The sequence below is a fragment of the Schistocerca piceifrons genome, chromosome 9 (genome assembly GCF_021461385.2).
Source record: "Schistocerca piceifrons isolate TAMUIC-IGC-003096 chromosome 9, iqSchPice1.1, whole genome shotgun sequence".
Lineage (NCBI taxonomy): Eukaryota > Metazoa > Arthropoda > Insecta > Orthoptera > Acrididae > Schistocerca > Schistocerca piceifrons.
Window position 1 is genome coordinate 56,799,857 of NC_060146.1, and position 18,169 is coordinate 56,818,025.

Below are 18,169 nucleotides of genomic sequence, written 5' to 3' on the forward strand. Positions count from 1 at the left end.
GCGGCGGCGGAGGCGTTCCGTGTTCGCAACAACGGTCCGCACTCGACACGCGCCCGCTTTTTCTGTCCGGGAAAAGTGCTGAAAACGACCACTATTTATCAGCACGTTTTGTAATTGCCAGCTGTCCCAGACAGGACGGACGTGGCGTGATCCAGAGTGACAGGCTGGTAAAGAGACGCTGCACGTGCACGAGACCAGACGAGTGGGTGCGAGATGGCTGGGATCAGCTGGCCGTCAGCTGGGCCCCTGCTGATAGCGGGCCGTGACGTCACGCACTGCTGCTGACGAGCGAGAGCCCGTTCTACGCGATCGACCTGATTGTCTGCTCAGATTGCTCACGGCGACTGAGTCTGCTGCAGCACCCGCCAAGTTTTCTCCTGTACTGAGCTTTGCCTGTCTCAGTGGTAGTTTCCGTTTACACGTCGGAGCCACAACAGCGTGCGTTAAGAGAGCGCTCTGCCGTGCAGTTTGGCATCTGAACGGTAAAAGTCACGTTCTGACGCAGTCCCCTATTAAGTTTAACTGGCCATTAAAATTGCTACACCACGAACATGACGTGCTACAGACGCGAAATTTAACCGACAGGGAGAAGATGCTGTGATATTCAAATGATTAGCTTTTCAGAGCATTCACACAAGGTTGGCGCCGGTGGCGACACCTACAACGTGCTGACATGAGGAGGGTTTCCAACCGCTTTCTCATACACAAACAGCAGTTGACCGGCGTTGCCTGGTGAAACGTTGTTGTGATGCCTCGTCTAAGGAGGAGAAATGCGTACCATCACGTTTCCGACTTTGATAAACGTCGGATTCTTGTCATCTCGATTGCGGTTTGTCGTATCGCGACATTGCCGCTCGCGTTGGTCGAGATCCAACGACTGTTAGCAGAGTATGGAATCGGTGGGTTCAGGAGGGTAATACGGAACGCCGTACTGGATCCCAACGGCCTCGTATCACTAGCAGTCGAGATGACAGGCATCTTGTCCGCATGGCTGTAACGGATCGTGCAGCCACGTCTCGATCCCTGAGTCAACATATGGGGACGTTTGCAAGACAACAACCATCTGCACGAACAGTTCGACGACGTTTGCAGCAGCATGGACTATCAGCTCGAAGTCCATGGCTGCGGTTACCCTTGACGCTGCATCACAGACAGGTGCGCCTGCGATGGTGTACTCAACGACGAACCTGTGTGCACGAATGGCAAAACGTCATTTTTTCGGATGAATCCAGGTTCTGTTTACAGAATCATGATGATCGGATTCGTGCTTGTCGTCATCGTGGTGAACGCACATTGGACGCGTGTATTCGTCATCGCCATACTGGCGCATCACCCGGCGTGATGGTAGGGGGTGCCATTGGTCACACGTCTCGGTCACCTCTTGTTCGCATTGAGGGAACTTTGAACAGTGGACGTTACATTTGAGATGTGTTACGACCCGTGGCTCTACCCTTCATTCGATCCCTGCGAACCCCTACATTTCAGCAGTATAATGCACGACCGCATGTTGCAGGTCCTGTACAGGCCTTTCAGGATACAGACAACGTTCGACTGCTGCCCTGGCCAGCACATTCTTCAGATCTTTCACCAATTGAAAACTTCTGGTCGATGGTGGCCGAGCAACTGGCTCATCACAATACGCCAGTCGCTACTCTTGATGAACTGTGGTATCGTGTTGAAACTGAATGGACAGCTGTACCTGTACACGCCATCCTAACTCTGTCTGACTCAATGCCCAGGCGTATTAAGGCCGTTATTACGGCCAGACGTGGTTGTTCTGGGTACTGATTTCTCAGGATCTATGCATCCAAATTGCGTGAAAACATAATCTCATGTCAGTTGCAGTCCAATGAATGCCCATTTATCTTCTGCATTTCTTCTTGGTATAGCAATTTTAATGGCCAGTAGTGTAGTAATGCTGTGTAGGGTCAAGCAGTGGTAATGCAGTTCATTTGTGACCAATGCGGGGGTGCTATTCAAATGCCAGAGTGCCTGGCAGTAGTGACAATGTAAGGGAAAATAACCAGAAGATATGAACTGAAGTTTGTGTTGGGGAGGGCACTCAGCTTGCGTAGTTCGAGCAGTAATGTTAACCGTAGAGCTGTGGTGGTGTAATGGTGAGCATTTCTGTCTAGCAAGCAAGACGACCCGGGTTTGAGTCCAGGCAGCAGCACAAATTGTAATCCATTTCTTCTGCTTCCATCATTATCGCAGATAAAGAAGAAATGTAAATGTCTTAGGGAAAAATATCTTTATAACACTAGGGAGTAGACAACATTCCATTAGAACTACTCACAGTGTTGGGAGAGCAAAAACTCTACCATCTGGTGAGCAAGATATATGAGAAAGGCGAAATACCCTCAGACTTTAAGAAGAATATAATAATTTCAATCCCAAAGAAAGCTGCTGTTGACAGATATGAAAATTACCGAACTATCAGTTTAATAAGTCAGAGCGGCAAAATACTAACGCGAATTCTTTACAGAGGAATGGAAGAATTGGTAGGAGCCGACCTCGGGGAAGATCAGTTTGGATTGCTTAGAAATATTGCAAAACGTGAGGCAATACTGACCTTACAACTTATCTTAGAAGAAAGATTAAGGAAAGGCAAACCTATGTTTCTAGCATTTGTAGACTTAGAGAAAGCTTTTGACAATGTTGACTGGAATACTGTCTTTCAAATTCTGAAGGTGGCAGGAGTAAAATACAGGGAGCGGAAGGCTATTTACAATTTGTACAGAAACCAGATGGTGGTTATAAGACTCGATGAGCATGAAAGCGAAGCAGCGGTTGGGAAGGGAGTGAGACAGGGTTGTAACCTGTCCCTGATATTATTCAATCTGTATATTGTGCAATCGGTAAAGGAAACAAAAGAAAAATTCGGAGTAGGTATTAAAATCCATGGAGAAGAAATAAAAACTTTGAGGTTCGCTGGTGACATTGTAATTCTGTCAGAGACAGCAGAGGACTTGGAAGAGCAGTTTAACGGAATGGACAGTGTCTTGAAAGGAGGGTATAAGATGAACATCAACAAAAGCAAAACGAGGATAATGCAATGTAGTCAAATTAAATCAGGTGATGCTGAGGGTATTAAATTCGGAAATGAGACGCTTAAAGTAGTAAATGAGTTTTCCTATTTGGGTAGCAAAATAACTGTTGATGGTCGAAGTAGAGAGGATATAAAATGTAGATTACCAATGGCAAGGAAAGCGTTTCTGAAGAAGAGAAATTTGTTAACATCGGGTATAGATTTAAGTGTCAGGAAGTAGTTTCTGAAAGTATTTGTATGGAGTGTAGCCATGTATGGAAGTGAAACATGGACGATAAATAGTTTGGACAAGAAGAGAATAGACGCTTTCGAAATGTGGTGCTACAGAAGAATGCTGAAGATTAGATGGGTAGATCACATAACTAAGTATTGAAGAGGAGTTTGTGGCACAACTTGACCAGAAGAAGGGATCGGTTGGTAGGACATGTTTCGAGATATCGAGGCATCACCAGTTTAGTATTGGAAAGCAGCGTGGAGGGTAAAAATCGTAGAGGGAGACCAAGAGATGTATACACTAAGCAGATTCAGAAGGATATAGGCTGCAGTAGGTACTGGGAGATGAAGAGGCTTGCACAGGGTAGCGTAGCATCGAGAGCTGCAGGAAACAAGTCTTCGGACTGAAGAACACAACGACAATGGTCGTATAGTGTTTTAGTTTTATTATAACTTAATTTCGTGTCTACTTTGAAAGGTTTATTAAACTTTCCCATTACCTTTTGAAGTGTATCCATGCTAGAAAGGGTTGAAAAAACCCAACTATTTGAAACGAAAGTACCGCTATAGGTTAAATTGGGTTTTATGGGATTTCATGGGATTTTTAGGGTGGTATGTCAGTCGGTAAAATCGGAACGCTTATAAAATTACTATGTCTGTCCGTCCGTCCATTAAGACCTCATTTTCGTAGGAAGGGTTAGAAGTATCAAGTTGAAATTTATGCCACATACTTAAATATCAAAAAACTAAAAAGCCGCCTCGATTGCGAGAAAAGCACCTAGTGTTTAGTGTTAACCCAGGTTTCGGCGTGGATAACTACACCTTCTTCAGATTAACGATAAAACCCCCAAGTGCCTAAGAAGACTTTTGTTAATGATTAAAAGAACACCATGGCTATACATTTATAAACGAAAAAGAAAAGGAAAACACAAACAGTACACATGTACAAAGTCAAAACCACTACTTAACTTCATGGTGTACGCTACACCTCACACCGGCCCATGTTCTATGGGCCATGACCCGCCATAAACTCGTCTCTTGTTCTACCCATTTCATTTTTTGATATACGTTGATCCACGGTTGGGAATATATGGGCTGTTTAGCCGCGACCCATGTATAAACTTTCTCGTATTCGTATGCGCATGCACATTCAAGTAACTTACCTTGTCTTGCGCATGTGCATAGGTAGCGGGTCGGGCTTTAAGTGAGCGACCGTTTGTAGCTGCAGTTTATGGCGGGTCATGGCCCATCGAACATAGGCCGGTGTGAAGTGGAGCGTACACTGTTATGTTAAGTAGTGGTTTTGACTTTGTACATATGTACTGTTTGAGTTTTCCTTTTCTTTTTCGTTTATAAATGTATAGCTATGGTGTTCTTTTAATTATTGACAAAGGTCTTCTTAGGCACTTTTGGGTTTTGTTGTTGTTCTGAAGAAGGTGTAGTGATCCACGGCGAAACCTGGGTTAACACTCAACACTAGGTGCTTTTTTCGCAATCGAGGCGGGTTTTTAGTTTTTTAATATATTAACCAACGGTTGCGGACGCGCTTCGATGTTGAAGGTTCACATACCAATGTCTGTACGCCCTAGGTAGTGTAATGACGTCAGTTGAACTTAAAAGACACGACCACTTGGTCACATGTTTTGATGCTCACAAACTCACTCATCGAAACTTGGCAGGGTACTTCCGTTACAGTAGCATCGTAAAAGTTGGCAAGAAACATGGTTTCACGGCACAGATAATGGAAAACATCCGGAAATTGTTAATTTTGTAATTATATCACATGAAAAAAATATTACTTTTTTCATTTCTTATTGGATGTCAAACTTGAAGGCAGTAGTTCTGCGTTAATGCTGACTGGATCGCAAATGCGTAAGTGAAAAGTTAGGCAAGGAATGACGTTTCTGATAATGTGGCGCCTTTATCCATCATCAGATATCCAGGAGCGACTGCTGCACATAGACAAGTCTGCGAATGTTTGTCATACAAGTTGAAACGCCATATCTACGTACAGCAGTCACATTAGGTCCCGTCCATCGCTATGGAAATGTTCGGGACAGGTAGTTGCGAACGTGTAAAGTCCAGTGCAGTGGTGCACCATCCTGCTCGAGGACCACATTTGGCTCAAAGGGAAAAAGCAAATTGTCCAACGACGTCCAGAGAAACTGTTAGTCTTACTGTGTATTCGATGAAGGAAACGTTCTGACTACACTGTCTTGCATAAGACCACATCACACATTCACCTTAAAGTTATCTCTGACTTGATGGCGAGAACTGCGGAGGTTTTTCGTTCAGCAGATTCGAATGTTGTACCGATTAACATTCCCAGAAGCGAGGAAAATCGCTTCGTCAAACAAAACGCAGCTCCTTATGAACTGTAGAGCGAAGGATGTTTAGGTCTCGTGATGCTCGGCGAACTGACTTTGACGGGTTTATTTGGAAGGTCTCTGATCTCCTGTACCATTCCATCACATGTGCTTTTTTTGCCAGAAACTGACAGCATTTTTACTCTCACGGTGGCAAGCAACTTGTCATGCAAAGCCTTAATCGTCTTAATGTCTGGTGTCTTCCTTTGAAATTCACATGGAAAATTTCTTTGGACAGGAATCGATGATGTCCATTCTCCATACCATGCGCATTGAGCTCTCTCTTGGAATTTGAAATCATGGAGGATTAATGTGGACACGCTGTATATCATGAGCATGATCGATTGGTACTTCTAGCTCTGATGTACATTTATAATGAAACTCTCGTCTTCATCGCAAAATATTTATTTTATATCTTCGTTAGGAATATATAATGATTTTGATACAAACTGGACGCGATACTATACAGAAGAGCGAAACAAACTAGTACACCTGCCTAATGCCATGCAGGGCCCCCCGCGACGACGCAGAAGTTCCGCAACACGACGTGGCATGGACTCGACTAATGTCTGAAGTAGTAGTGGGAGGAATTGGCACCATGAATCCTCCAGGAATGTCGATAAATCTGTAAGAGTATGGGGGGGTTGGAGATCTCTTCTGAACAGCACGTTGCAAGGCATCCCACATAAGCTCAATAATGTTCGACTCTGAAAAGTTTGGTAGCCAGCGGAAATGTTTAAACTCAGAAGTGTGTACCTGGAGCCACTCTGTAGCACTACTGGACGTGTGGCATATCGCAATGGACATGTATGGATGCAGGTGATCAGACAGAAAGCTTAAGTACACATCAGTTGTGAGGGTCGTATCTAGAGCTATCAGGGGTCCCGTATTACTCGAACTGCACACGCCCAATACCATTAGAGAGGCTCCACCAGGTTGAACAGCCCCCTGCTGACATGCAGGGTCCAAGGATTCGCCGGCCGCGGTGGTCTAGCGGTTCTAGGCGCTACAGTCTGGAACCGCGCGACAGCTACGGTCGCAGGTTCGAATCCTGCCTCGGGCATGGATGTGTGTGATGTCCTTAGGTTAGTTAGGTTTAAGTAGTTCTAAGTTCTAGGGGACTGATGACCACAGATGTTAAGTCCCATAGTGCTCAGAGCCATTTGAACCATGGATTCATGAGGTTGTCTGCATACCTCGACACGTCGTCCATTCTGTCGATAGACTCTGAAACGAGACTCTTCCGACCAGGCAGCATGTTTTCCAGTCACCAATGTCGGTGTTGACGGACCCAGGGGAAGCGTAAAGCTTTATGTCGTGCAGTCACCAAGGGTACACGAGTGGGCCCTCCGTTCGGAAAACCGATATCGATGATGTTTCATCGAATGCGTCGCACGTAGACACTTGTTGACGGCCCAGCAAGTGAAGTCGTCATCTTGCGGAGGGGTTGCCCTTCTGTCACGTTGAACGATAATCTTAAGTCGCGTTTGGTACCGTTCTTGCAGGACCTTTTCCGGTCACAGCGATGTCGGAGATTTGATGTTCCACCGGGTTCTTTATATTCCCGGTACACTCGTGAAATGGTCGCACGGCAAAAATCCGCACTTCATCGCTGCCTCGGAAGTGCTGTGTCCCGTCGCTCGTGCGCCGACTGTAACACTACGTTGAGACTCACTAAAATCTTGATAACGTGCCTCTGTAGCAGCAGTAAGCGATCTACAGAGTGCGCTAGACACTTGTTGACTTATATAGGTGTTGCCGAGTGCAGCGCCGTATTCTGCCTGTTTACATATTTCTGTATTTGAGTACGCATGCCTATACCTTTTTTTTTTGTTTGCGCTTCAGTGGGTGTGTGTTAACAATATCGCTCCTGCAAAACGCAACTCGCCCTTTTTTCACATATCTTGCGAACCATGGATGAAGGGTATCAGACGGATGCCATATTCCTTGACTTCTGGAAAGCGCTTGACTCGGTGCCCCACTGCAGACTCCTAACGAGCATATGGGATTGGTTCCCAAGTATGTGAGTGGCTCGAAGACATCTTAGGTAATAGAACCCAGTACGTTGTCCTCGATGGTGAGTGTTCATCGGAGGTGAGGGTATCATCTGGAGTGCCCCAGGGAAGTGTGGTAGGTCCGCTGTTGTTTTCTATCTACATAAATGATCTTTTGGAAAGGGTAGATAGCAATGTGCGGCTGTTTGCTGATGATGCTGTGGTGTACGGGAAGGTGTCATCGTTGAGTGACTGTAGGAGGATACAAGATGACTTGGACAGGATTTGTGATTGGTGTAAAGAATGGCAGCTAACTCTAAATATAGATAAATGTAAATTAATGTAGATGAATAGGAAAAAGAATCCTGTAATGTTTGAGTACTCCATTAGTAGTGTAGCGCTTGACACAGTCACGTCGATTAGATATTTGGGCGTAACATTTCAGAGCGATATGAAGTGGGACAAGCATGTAATGGCAGTTGTGGGGAAGGCGGATAGTCGTCTTCGGTTCATTGGTAGAATTTTGGGAAGATGTGGTTCATCTGTAAAGGAGACCGCTTGCAAAACAATAATACGACCTATTCTTGAGTACTGCTCGAGCGTTTGGGATCCCTATCAGGTCGGATTGAGGGAGGACATAGAAGCAATTCAGAGGTGGACTGCTAGATTTGTTACTGGTAGGTTCGACCATCGCACGAGTGTTACGGAAATGCTTCAGGAACTCGGGTGGGGGTCTCAGGAGGAAAGGAGGCGTTCTTTTCGTGAATCGCTACTGAGGAAATTTAGAGAACCAGCATTTGAGGCTGACTGCAGTACAGTTTTACTGCCGCCGACTTACATTTCGCGGAAAGACCACAAAGATAAAATAAGAGAAATTGGGGCTCGTACAGAGGCATATAGGCAGTCATTTTTCCCTCGTTCTGTTTGGGAGTGGAACAGGGAGAGAAGATGCTAGTTGTGGTACGAGGTACTCTCCGCCACGCACCGTATGGTGGGTTGCGAAGTATGTATGTAGATGTAGAATATTGTGATGCTTTGACAGTGGCGAAATATAAATCGCGTAAAGAAGAAGTAAAATTAATATTTTGGGGTTAAGACGAGGGTTTCATTATAAATGGAGAACATGACGGTCACTACAGTTTTTGTGCAATATGAAACTTGTAGTTGGTGCACATATTGTTTCAGTGTAGTACCAAAGGCTGAGTGACTAGTTTTGTTGCGCCGCTGGTTGTTAATAGTGCGTTTGCAGAAATTGTCTCAAAGTTACGGGTGTTTTTATGTTCATGAAACAAAAGGGCAACAAACTAGAGGGCTGAGTGAGGACGGGAGTAGCGTGTTGTCGGTGCGGTACGCACGGCCGCCGCCTCCCGCGTGTGTCGAGATCAGAGCCGGCGCAGGTCCGGGAGAAAGCTCGGCCGCGCCTCTTGCGTAACTGGCGTCCAGCCCGCCGCGGTAAACACGCTGCCACTGCTAGGGGACCGCTATAGGTCGCGAAACGCCAACCAGTCCACACCGGCGCTGACTGCGCGGCTGCCACGTAAAACTGCCACACGCACCAGTGTACGGAGCACTGGACGTGTGGAAATCCAGCTGCACTTCACAGAGAGTAACTAAATGTCCGTCCGAAGCAGAATTATGGAAAGCTTCTTATACCACGGGATAGTCATAAAGTTCTAATTATCGCATCGAAGACGTTAAGTTACGTATTTCATCTTTTTGCTTGTTTGGTAGACAGTGAAAGCCGTATGCGACGGTGCCATCGTACGCTGCTAAGGAAGCCAACAGAAGTCAACTGGATTGCGCTGAGAATACAACCGTTCGCTTGACGAAAGATCCGAACCCAAAGACTGGAAAGTTGCACAGGCCACACCAGTATTCAAGAAAGGTAGTAGGAGTAATCCACTTAATTACAGGCCCATATAATTAACGTCGATGTACAGCAGGATTCAGGAACGTATAATGTGTTAGAACATGATGAATTACCTCGAAGAAAACGGTCTATTGACACACAGTCAACATGGGTTTAGAATTATCGTTCCTATGAAACACAACTAGCTCTTTATTCACATGAAGCGTTTAGTGGTATTGACTAGGAATTTGAGATCGATTCCGTATTTCTGGATTTACGGAAGACTTTTGACACTGTACCACACAAGCGGCTCATAGTGAAACTGCATGCTTATGGAATACCGTATCAGTTATGTGATTGGATTTGTGATTTCCTGTCAGAGAGGTCACAGTTCGTAGTAATTGGCGGAAAGTCATCGAGTAAAACTGATTTCTGGCGTTCCCCAAGGTAGTGTTATAGGCCCATTGCTGTTCCTTACCTATATAAACGATTTGGGAGACAGTCTGAGCAACAGTCTTCGGTTCTTTACAGATGATCAAAACCAACTGCAAAACGATTTATAAAAGATATCTGAATGTTGCGAAAAGTGGCAGTTGACCCTAAATAACTAAAAGTGTGAGGTCATCCACATTAGTGCTAAAAGTAACTCGTTAAACTTCGGTTACACGATAAATCAGTCTAATCTAGAAGCCGTAAATTCAACTGAATACCTAGGTATTACAATTACGAACATCTTAGATTGGAAGGAACACACAGAAAATGTTGTGGGAAAGGCTAACCAAAGACTAAGTTTTATTGGCAGGACACTTAGAAAATGTAACAGACCTACTAAGGAGACTGCCTAAACTACTCTTGTCCGTTCTCTTTTAGAATACTGCTGCGCGGTGTGGGATCATTACTAGGTAAGACTTATAGAGTACATCTAAAAAGTTCAAAGAAAGGCAGCACGTTTCGTATTATCGCGAAATATGGGAGAGTGTGTCACTGACATGATACAGGATTTGAGCTGGATATCATTAAAAGAAAGTTATTTTTCGTTTCGACGGAGTCTTCTCACGAAATTCCAATCACCAACTTGCTCCTCCGAATGCGAAAATATTTTGTTGACACCGACGTACATAGGACGGAACGAACACCACGATAAAACAAGGGAAATCAGAGCTCGTACGGAAAGATATAGGTGTTCAGTCTTTCCGTGCGCTATACGAGGCTGGAGTAATAGAGAATGGTGAAGGTGGTTCGATGAACCCCCTGCCAGATACTTAAATGAGATTTGCAGAGTATCCATGTAGGTGTAGATAAATGGATTACCGGGCGAAATTCCGCTTTGTCAGTGCGCTGTGACGTTTTGTAGTGGCTCCTCTGCGGCCTGGAGACTTCAGTGTGTACCAGGACTGAAGGCATCAGACTGCAAACAAACAAGAATAATTGACCACGTAACTTGACACTCTCGCCCACCAACGCGTGGGTGTGGCGCTCGACTCGGAAGTAAGCCGGTTTGAATCCTGGCGCTGGATGAAATTTTAACTGTCACTGTTTTGTCTGGTAACGGGAGGAGCAGTTGTGGGGGTGAAATTCATAATTGCTCGTCTTCCCACCAGAGTTCCGGTTTAAATTCCAAACCTCTCCGCAGCTTCTCACGGAGTGAGAAAACGTACACTGTTGGTGGAGATCCGCCCGTCGGATGGGGACATTAAGAGAATTAAGTTATGTGCTGACACTGGGTTTCACCCTTTCTCCTCCCTTCATCCACGACAACGCAAACGCAACCCTACACCGTTCAACCGCTCACCACAATCACCCACACGGCACGGGTACACACTCGACATTTCATAACAGGCCTGTGGAAAGAAACTTCCTGACAGATTAAAACTGTGTGCCGGACCGAGATTCGAACTCGGGACCTTTGCCTTTCGCGGACAAGAGCTCTACCAACTGAGCTACCCAAGCACGACTCACGCCCCGTCATCACAGCTTTACTTCTGCCAGTATCTCGTCTCCCACCTTCCAAACTTTACAGAAGCTCTCCTGCGAACCTTGCAGGACTAGCACTCCTGAAAGAAAGGATATTGCGGAGACATGGCTTAGCCACAGCCTGGGGAATGTTTCCAGAATGAGATTTTCACTCTGCAGCGGAGTGTGCGCTGATATGAAACTTCCTGGCAGCCCAGGCTGTGGCTAAGCCATGTCTCCGCAATATCCTTTCTTTCAGGAGCGCTAGTTCTGCAAGGTTCGCAGGAGAGCTTCTGTAAAGTTTGGAAGGCAGGAGACGAGGTAATGGCAGAAGTAAAGCTGTGAGGACGGGGCGTCAGTCGTGCTTGGGTAGCTCAGTTGGTAGAGCACTTGCCCGCGAAAGGCCAAGGTCCCGAGTTCGAGTCACGGTCGGGCACACAGTTTTAATCTGCCAGGAAGTTTCATATTAGCGCACACTCCGCTGCAGAGTGAAAATCTCATTCTGGAAACATCCCCCAGGCTGTGGCTAAGCCATGTCTCCGCAATATCCTTTCTTTCAGGAGTGCTAGTGCTGCAAGGTTCGCAGGACAGCTTCTGTAAAGTTTGGAAGGTAGGAGACGAGGTACTGGCAGAAGTAAAGCTGTGAGGACGGGGCGTCAGTCGTGCTTGGGTAGCTCAGTTGGTAGAGCACTTGCCCGCGAAAGGCAAAGGTCCCGAGTTCGAATCTCGGTCCGGCACACGGTTTTAATCTGTCAGGAAGTTTCATTTCAGCGCACACTCCGCTGCAGAGTGAAAATCTCATTCTGGCCAGGCCGGTGGAAGTTAGCGGCAAACCACGCCCTCGATGAGCTTCGTACAACGGCGATGCACGATTCTCGCATCTTCTCCCCTACGCTCATCTCGTGAGTATGGAAACGCTTTAACTTGAATTAAAGCTTTGACTACCCTCGTAAATGAGACGAGGGAGAACAGTTACTCTGTTGTACTGTTCTGCTGTATGTGCACACGTAGTGAAGAAACAGACCTTTACTTTCATGTAGTAGTATATTAACTTAGCGCTCGCTGCTTCGCTCACGTAGACTACATAATCTGTATAATTTTTTTTCCCTTTGATCAACTTTTTATGTTGTTCGCGAATTGCAACACCACCTAAACATTTCACAGTTATTAAGGCCATGTGGGCATGGTCTTTTCCGCATGTACTTTTGACCAAAAAGCCATTCTGGTACACTGGACTCGCATTCGGGAGGACGACGGTTCAATCCCGCGTCCGGCCATCCTGATTAAGGTTTTCTGTGATTTCCCTAAATCGCTCCAGGCAAATGCCGGGATGGTTCCTTTCAAAGGGCACGGCCGACTTCCTTCCCCGTCCTTCCCTAATCCTATGAGACCGATGACCTCGCTGTCTGGTCTCCTTCCCCAAACCAACCAACCAACCAACCATTCTGGTAGCTCTAATCAAGGCTTTTGTTAATCATGCCTTTTGCATTCTTGTCGTAATATTTCCGTAGAAACTTCCGACCCCCAATTTCTTTATATCTAACCGAGAAGTGAAATACTAGTTTTTATAGATTTACTTTTAAAACTAATTTTTGATATATTGAAACATTTTCTTAAAATTGTTGATACCTATTTCACCACCCTAGGGGTTGAATTTCCAAAAAAAGCGAAACACGTATTTTTTTTAAAAATTAAGCAAGAAGTCGAATACCAGCTTTCATAGACCTACCGATAAAATGCTGTAGTAGTTGTTTAATAATGATTTATTTCCAAAAAAACTTCCACCCATTTGTTTTACTCCCACAGTGGTTAAGTTTACAAGAAGCACTGAAACCTGTGTTTTTTTTCTCACAGAGAAACCAGATACCAATTTTCGTAGTTCTAGTTTCAGAATTGCTTTAATAGCGACATATTTTCAAAAAGCCTTTCATCTCCTATTTCACTCCTTTAGGGCTGGAATTGCGGTCAAACCCTTCTTAAACGATGGCTACAGTATACGATCCACTCCCTGTCCACTTCAAGTTTCTCTCCTTAGTGGTTTGGGCTGGGCGATGGTGAGTCTATCAGTGAGTCAGTCAGGTGGGACAATGCCTTTTGTACAGGGTGTTTCAAAAATGACCGATATATTTGAAACGGCAATAAAAACTAAACGAGCAGCGATAGAAATACACCGTTTGTTGCAATATGCTTGGGACAACAGTACATTTTCAGGCAGTCAAACTTTCGAAATTACAGTAGTTACAATTTTCAACAACAGATGGCGCTGCAAGTGATGTGAAAGATATAGAAGACAACGCAGTCTGTGGGTGCGCCATTCTGTACGTCGTCTTTCTGCTGTAAGCGTGTGCCGTTCACAACGTGCAAGTGTGCTGTAGACAACATGGTTTATTCCTTAGAACAGAGGATTTTTCTGGCGTTGGAATTCCACCGCCTAGAACACAGTGTTGTTGCAACAAGACGAAGTTTTCAACGGAGGTTTAATGTAACCAAAGGACCGAAAAGCGATACAATAAAGGATCTGTTTGAAAAATTTCAACGGACTGGGAACGTGACGGATGAACGTGCCGGAAAGGTACGGCGACCGCGTACGGCAACCACAGCTAGTGCAGCAGGTGATCCAACAGCGGCCTCGGGTTTCCGTTCGCCGTGTTGCAGCTGCGGTCCAAATGACGCCAACGTCCACGTATCGTCTCATGCGCCAGAGTTTACACCTCTATCCATACAAAATTCAAACGCGGCAACCCCTCAGCGCCGCTACCATTGCTGCACAGAGACATTCGCTAACGATATAGTGCACAGGATTGATGACGGCGATATGCATGTGGGCAGCATTTGGTTTACTGACGAAGCTTATTTTTACCTGGACGGCTGCGTCAATAAACAGAACTGGCGCATATGGGGAACCGAAAAGCCCCATGTTGCAGTCCCATCGTCCCTGCATCCTCAAAAAGTACTGGTCTGGGCCGCCATTTCTTCCAAAGGAATCATTGGCCCATTTTCCAGATCCGAAACGATTACTGCATCACGCTATCTGGACATTCTTCGTGAATTTGTGGCGGTACAAACTGCCTTAGACGACACTGCGAACACCTCGTGGTTTATGCAAGATGGTGCCCGGTCACATCGCACGGCCGACGTCTTTAATTTCCTGAATGAATATTTCGATGATCGTGTGATTGCTTTGGGCTATCCGAAACATACAGGAGGCGGGGTAGATTGGCCTCCCTATTCGCCAGACATGAACCCCTGCGACTTCTTTCTGTGGGGACACTTGAAAGACCAGGTGTACCGCCAGAATCCAGAAACAATTGAACAGCTGAAGCAGTACATCTCATCTGCATGTGAAGCCATTCCGCCAGACACGTTGTCAAAGGTTTCGGGTAATTTCATTCAGAGACTACGCCATATTATTGCTACGCATGGTGGATATGTGGAAAATATCGTACTATAGAGTTTCCCAGACCGCAGCGCCATCTGTTGTTGAAAATTGTAACTACTGTAATTTCGAAAGTTTGTCCGCCTGAAAATGTACTGTTGCCCCAAGCATATTGCAACAAACGGTGTATTTCTATCGCTGCTCGTTTAGTTTTTATTGCCGTTTCAAATATACCGGTCATTTTTGAAACACCCTGTATATATAGAGATAATGTGCAAGTGTAAATCTCTGCAGGGCTGACTTTGCATTTATATTGTTAGTGTCTTACGGAGTAAGAGACAAAATAAAATACATCAGCCTGGAAACTTCTGTAAAATCAACTGTTGGCAAACTGCAGAGATAATTGCATGTATTGATGCGATTGCTCGAATTAAATAATAGAGTCGATACAGGAATAGACTCCATCCATAGTAGGCTATCTGTTACAAAAATAACGATGATTATGTTAAGCTGGTAAAGCTGTAGGTAAATTCAGTCAAACATCTAATTTGCACTAAATGATAATATAAATAGAGTGGAGATAAAGGTTTAACATCCGTAGACGATGAGGCGATCTGAGACGGAGCGGAAGCGGAATCGAGTAAGGAAATCGGGCTTGTCCTTACCAGATGGCTCTGAGCACCATGGGACTTGACATCTGTGGTCATCAGTCCCCTAGAACTTAGAACTACTTAAACCTAACTAACCTAAGGACATCACACACATCCATGCCCGAGGCAGGATTCGAACCTGCGACCGTAGCAGTCTCGCGGTTCCGGACTGAGCGCGTAGAACCGCGAGACCACCGCGGCCGGCCTTACCAGATGAACCACTCTGACGTAGCTATTTAAGGAGACCTCGGTAAACATGGGTCTCAACCGCTGTCATTCCAAATGCAAGTCAAACCGGCAAAGTGCGTTCAAACGGGGTGTATTTACGGCTAAAATACTGCTGCCCTCAACATTGCTGCAGTGTGGCTGCGATACACGGCAGTCTACATCTGCATCTACATGGATACTCAGCAAGTCACACTTAATGCCTCGCAGAGGGTTCATCGAACTACCTTCACAATAATTCTCTATTATTCCAATCTCGATCAGCGCGCGAAAAGAAAAGAAAAAAAACGAACATCTTTATCTTTTCGTGCGAGCTGTGACTTCCCCTGTTTTATTATGGTCGTCGTGTCTCCCCTGTGTAGGGCGGCGTCAACAAAATATTTTCACATTCGGGAGAGAAACTTGGTGACAGAAATTTCTGAGAAGGTTGCGCCGCAACGAAAAACGCTTTTGTTTTAATTATGTCCACCACAAATCCTGTATAATTTCAGTGATATTCTCTCCCCTATTTCGCGATAATGCGAAACGTGCTGCCCTTCTTTGAACTTTCTCGATGTACTACTTCAGTCGTATCTGGTAAGGATCCCACACCGCGCAGCAGTATTCTAAAAGAGGACGGACAAACGTACTGTAGGCAGTCTCCTTAGTAGATCTGTTACATTTTCTAAGTGTCCTGCCAATAAAACGCAGTTTTTGGTTCGCCTTCCCCCCAACATTTTCTGTGCGCTCCTTCCAATGTAAGTTGTTCGTAATTGTAATTACCAAGTATTTAGTTGAATTTACGGCCCTTAGATTTGTCTGCTTTACCGTGTAATCGACGTTTAACGGATTCCTTTTAGCACTCATACGGATCAGCTCACACTTTTCGTTATTTAGGTTCAATCTCCGATTTTTGCACCATAGAGATATTTTTTCTAAATCTTTTGCAATTTATTTTGCTCTTCTGATGACTTTACTAGTCGATAAACGACGGCATCATTTGCAAACAACCAAAGATTCTCTCTTAAATCCTTTATATAGATAAGGAACAACAAAGAGCCTATAACACTTCCTTAGGGGACGCCAGAAATCACATCTGTTTTACTCGATGACTTTCCCGTCAGTGGCTACGAATTGTGACCTCTCTGACAGGAAATCGCGAATGCACTCACATAACTGAGACGGTATTCCATAAGCACGCAATTTCACTGCGAGCCGCTTGTGTAGTACAGTGTCAAAAGCTGTCTGGAAATCTCTAAATACGGAATCGATTTGAAATTCCTTGACCATAGGACTCAACATTTCGTGTGAGTAAAGAGCTAGTTGTGTTTCACAAGAACGATGTTTGACTGTGTGTCAATAGACCGTTTTGTTCGAGGTAATTCATTATGTTTGAACACAGTATATATATTCCAGAATCGTGCTGCATATCGACGTTTAAGATATGGTCCTGTAATTTAGTGGATTGCTCCTACTACCTTTCTTGAACATTGAAGCATGGCTGATGTTGCAGGTAGTTGCTGACCTTTTACCGCGTTGTTTCCGTTGTTGTGCACCAAGAGGTAGAGAACACTTCGTACGGCCGGTTCAAGTCTGTCGCTGTCCCTGTCTGTGTGTGTTTCCCCCCTCTCTCTCACTGTCTGCCTTTCTCTCGCGGGCAGCACTGCTGTGCCAAGTTACGTGGAACAACATTATTTCACTTCATTTCCAAAACACAGATTTGTTTGTTGCCTACAGGAGTGTAGTAATGGGCAAACGAGACAACCTTCACTTCTGTAAATGTGACACGCACGTCTGGTATGGCACACGGAAAACAATGTAATAAAGACCGAAAACTAAAAGAGAACGTTATCCTGCTTCCGTCTTTAGTAGATCTGCAGCAGTGAGCCATAATTTTGTTCTACATAGGTTCTTAAAACTTAATGTTTTTTTGAAGCCTCGTATCGTGAGATTCCGTGTTCATGAGTAGGAACTTGCCAACTGGTCTTCTTGTTTACGGTCTTCGTGTACATTACTTTTCACGCCGCGTAACTCCGCTCGTAGATGTATAATTATAAGACTGTAACTGGTGAACATAAACATTGTATTTTTAATTGGAAACTAATTTAAGTAATTCATTGAGTTTTCTCACCAAAGCGGTGCAAACACCTGGAATGAAGAGACATTTCCCTACGTAAGAGGCGTGTTTTTTAAGTAAGTAACGTTTTGAAATTAAAAAAAAAGACGTGCTAAGATATCTCAATTTTATTTTTACATGAAAGCCTGTACCTTAATCTACGCACTGACGCCATTACAGTCGGATTCATCCTTGTTTACGTTGTGTAGTGAGTGGTGTTTAAGATGCCTCCGATAATCGTGAGTTCCGCCGACCGTGAAGTACGGACTGTTGTAATATTTCTTAGTGCTAAAGGCCTAAAAGCGATCGATATTCATCGTGATATCTGTGCAGTTTACGGAGAAAACATTATGAGCGATGGAATGGTAAGAAACTGGGTGAGAGCATTTAAAGATGGCC

General features: G+C 45.0%; 1 protein-coding gene and 1 non-coding gene across 2 annotated transcripts in view; both read left to right on the plus strand.

Moving 5' to 3' along the window:
* LOC124717051 (mitogen-activated protein kinase kinase kinase 10-like) overlaps positions 1-18,169 on the plus strand; it is a 721,769-nt gene that overhangs the window by 308,778 nt on the left and 394,822 nt on the right. The window lies entirely within an intron of this gene.
* Positions 12,088-12,162, plus strand: Trnas-cga. Its single transcript has one exon. It is a non-coding gene; the product is annotated as a tRNA-Ser (tRNA).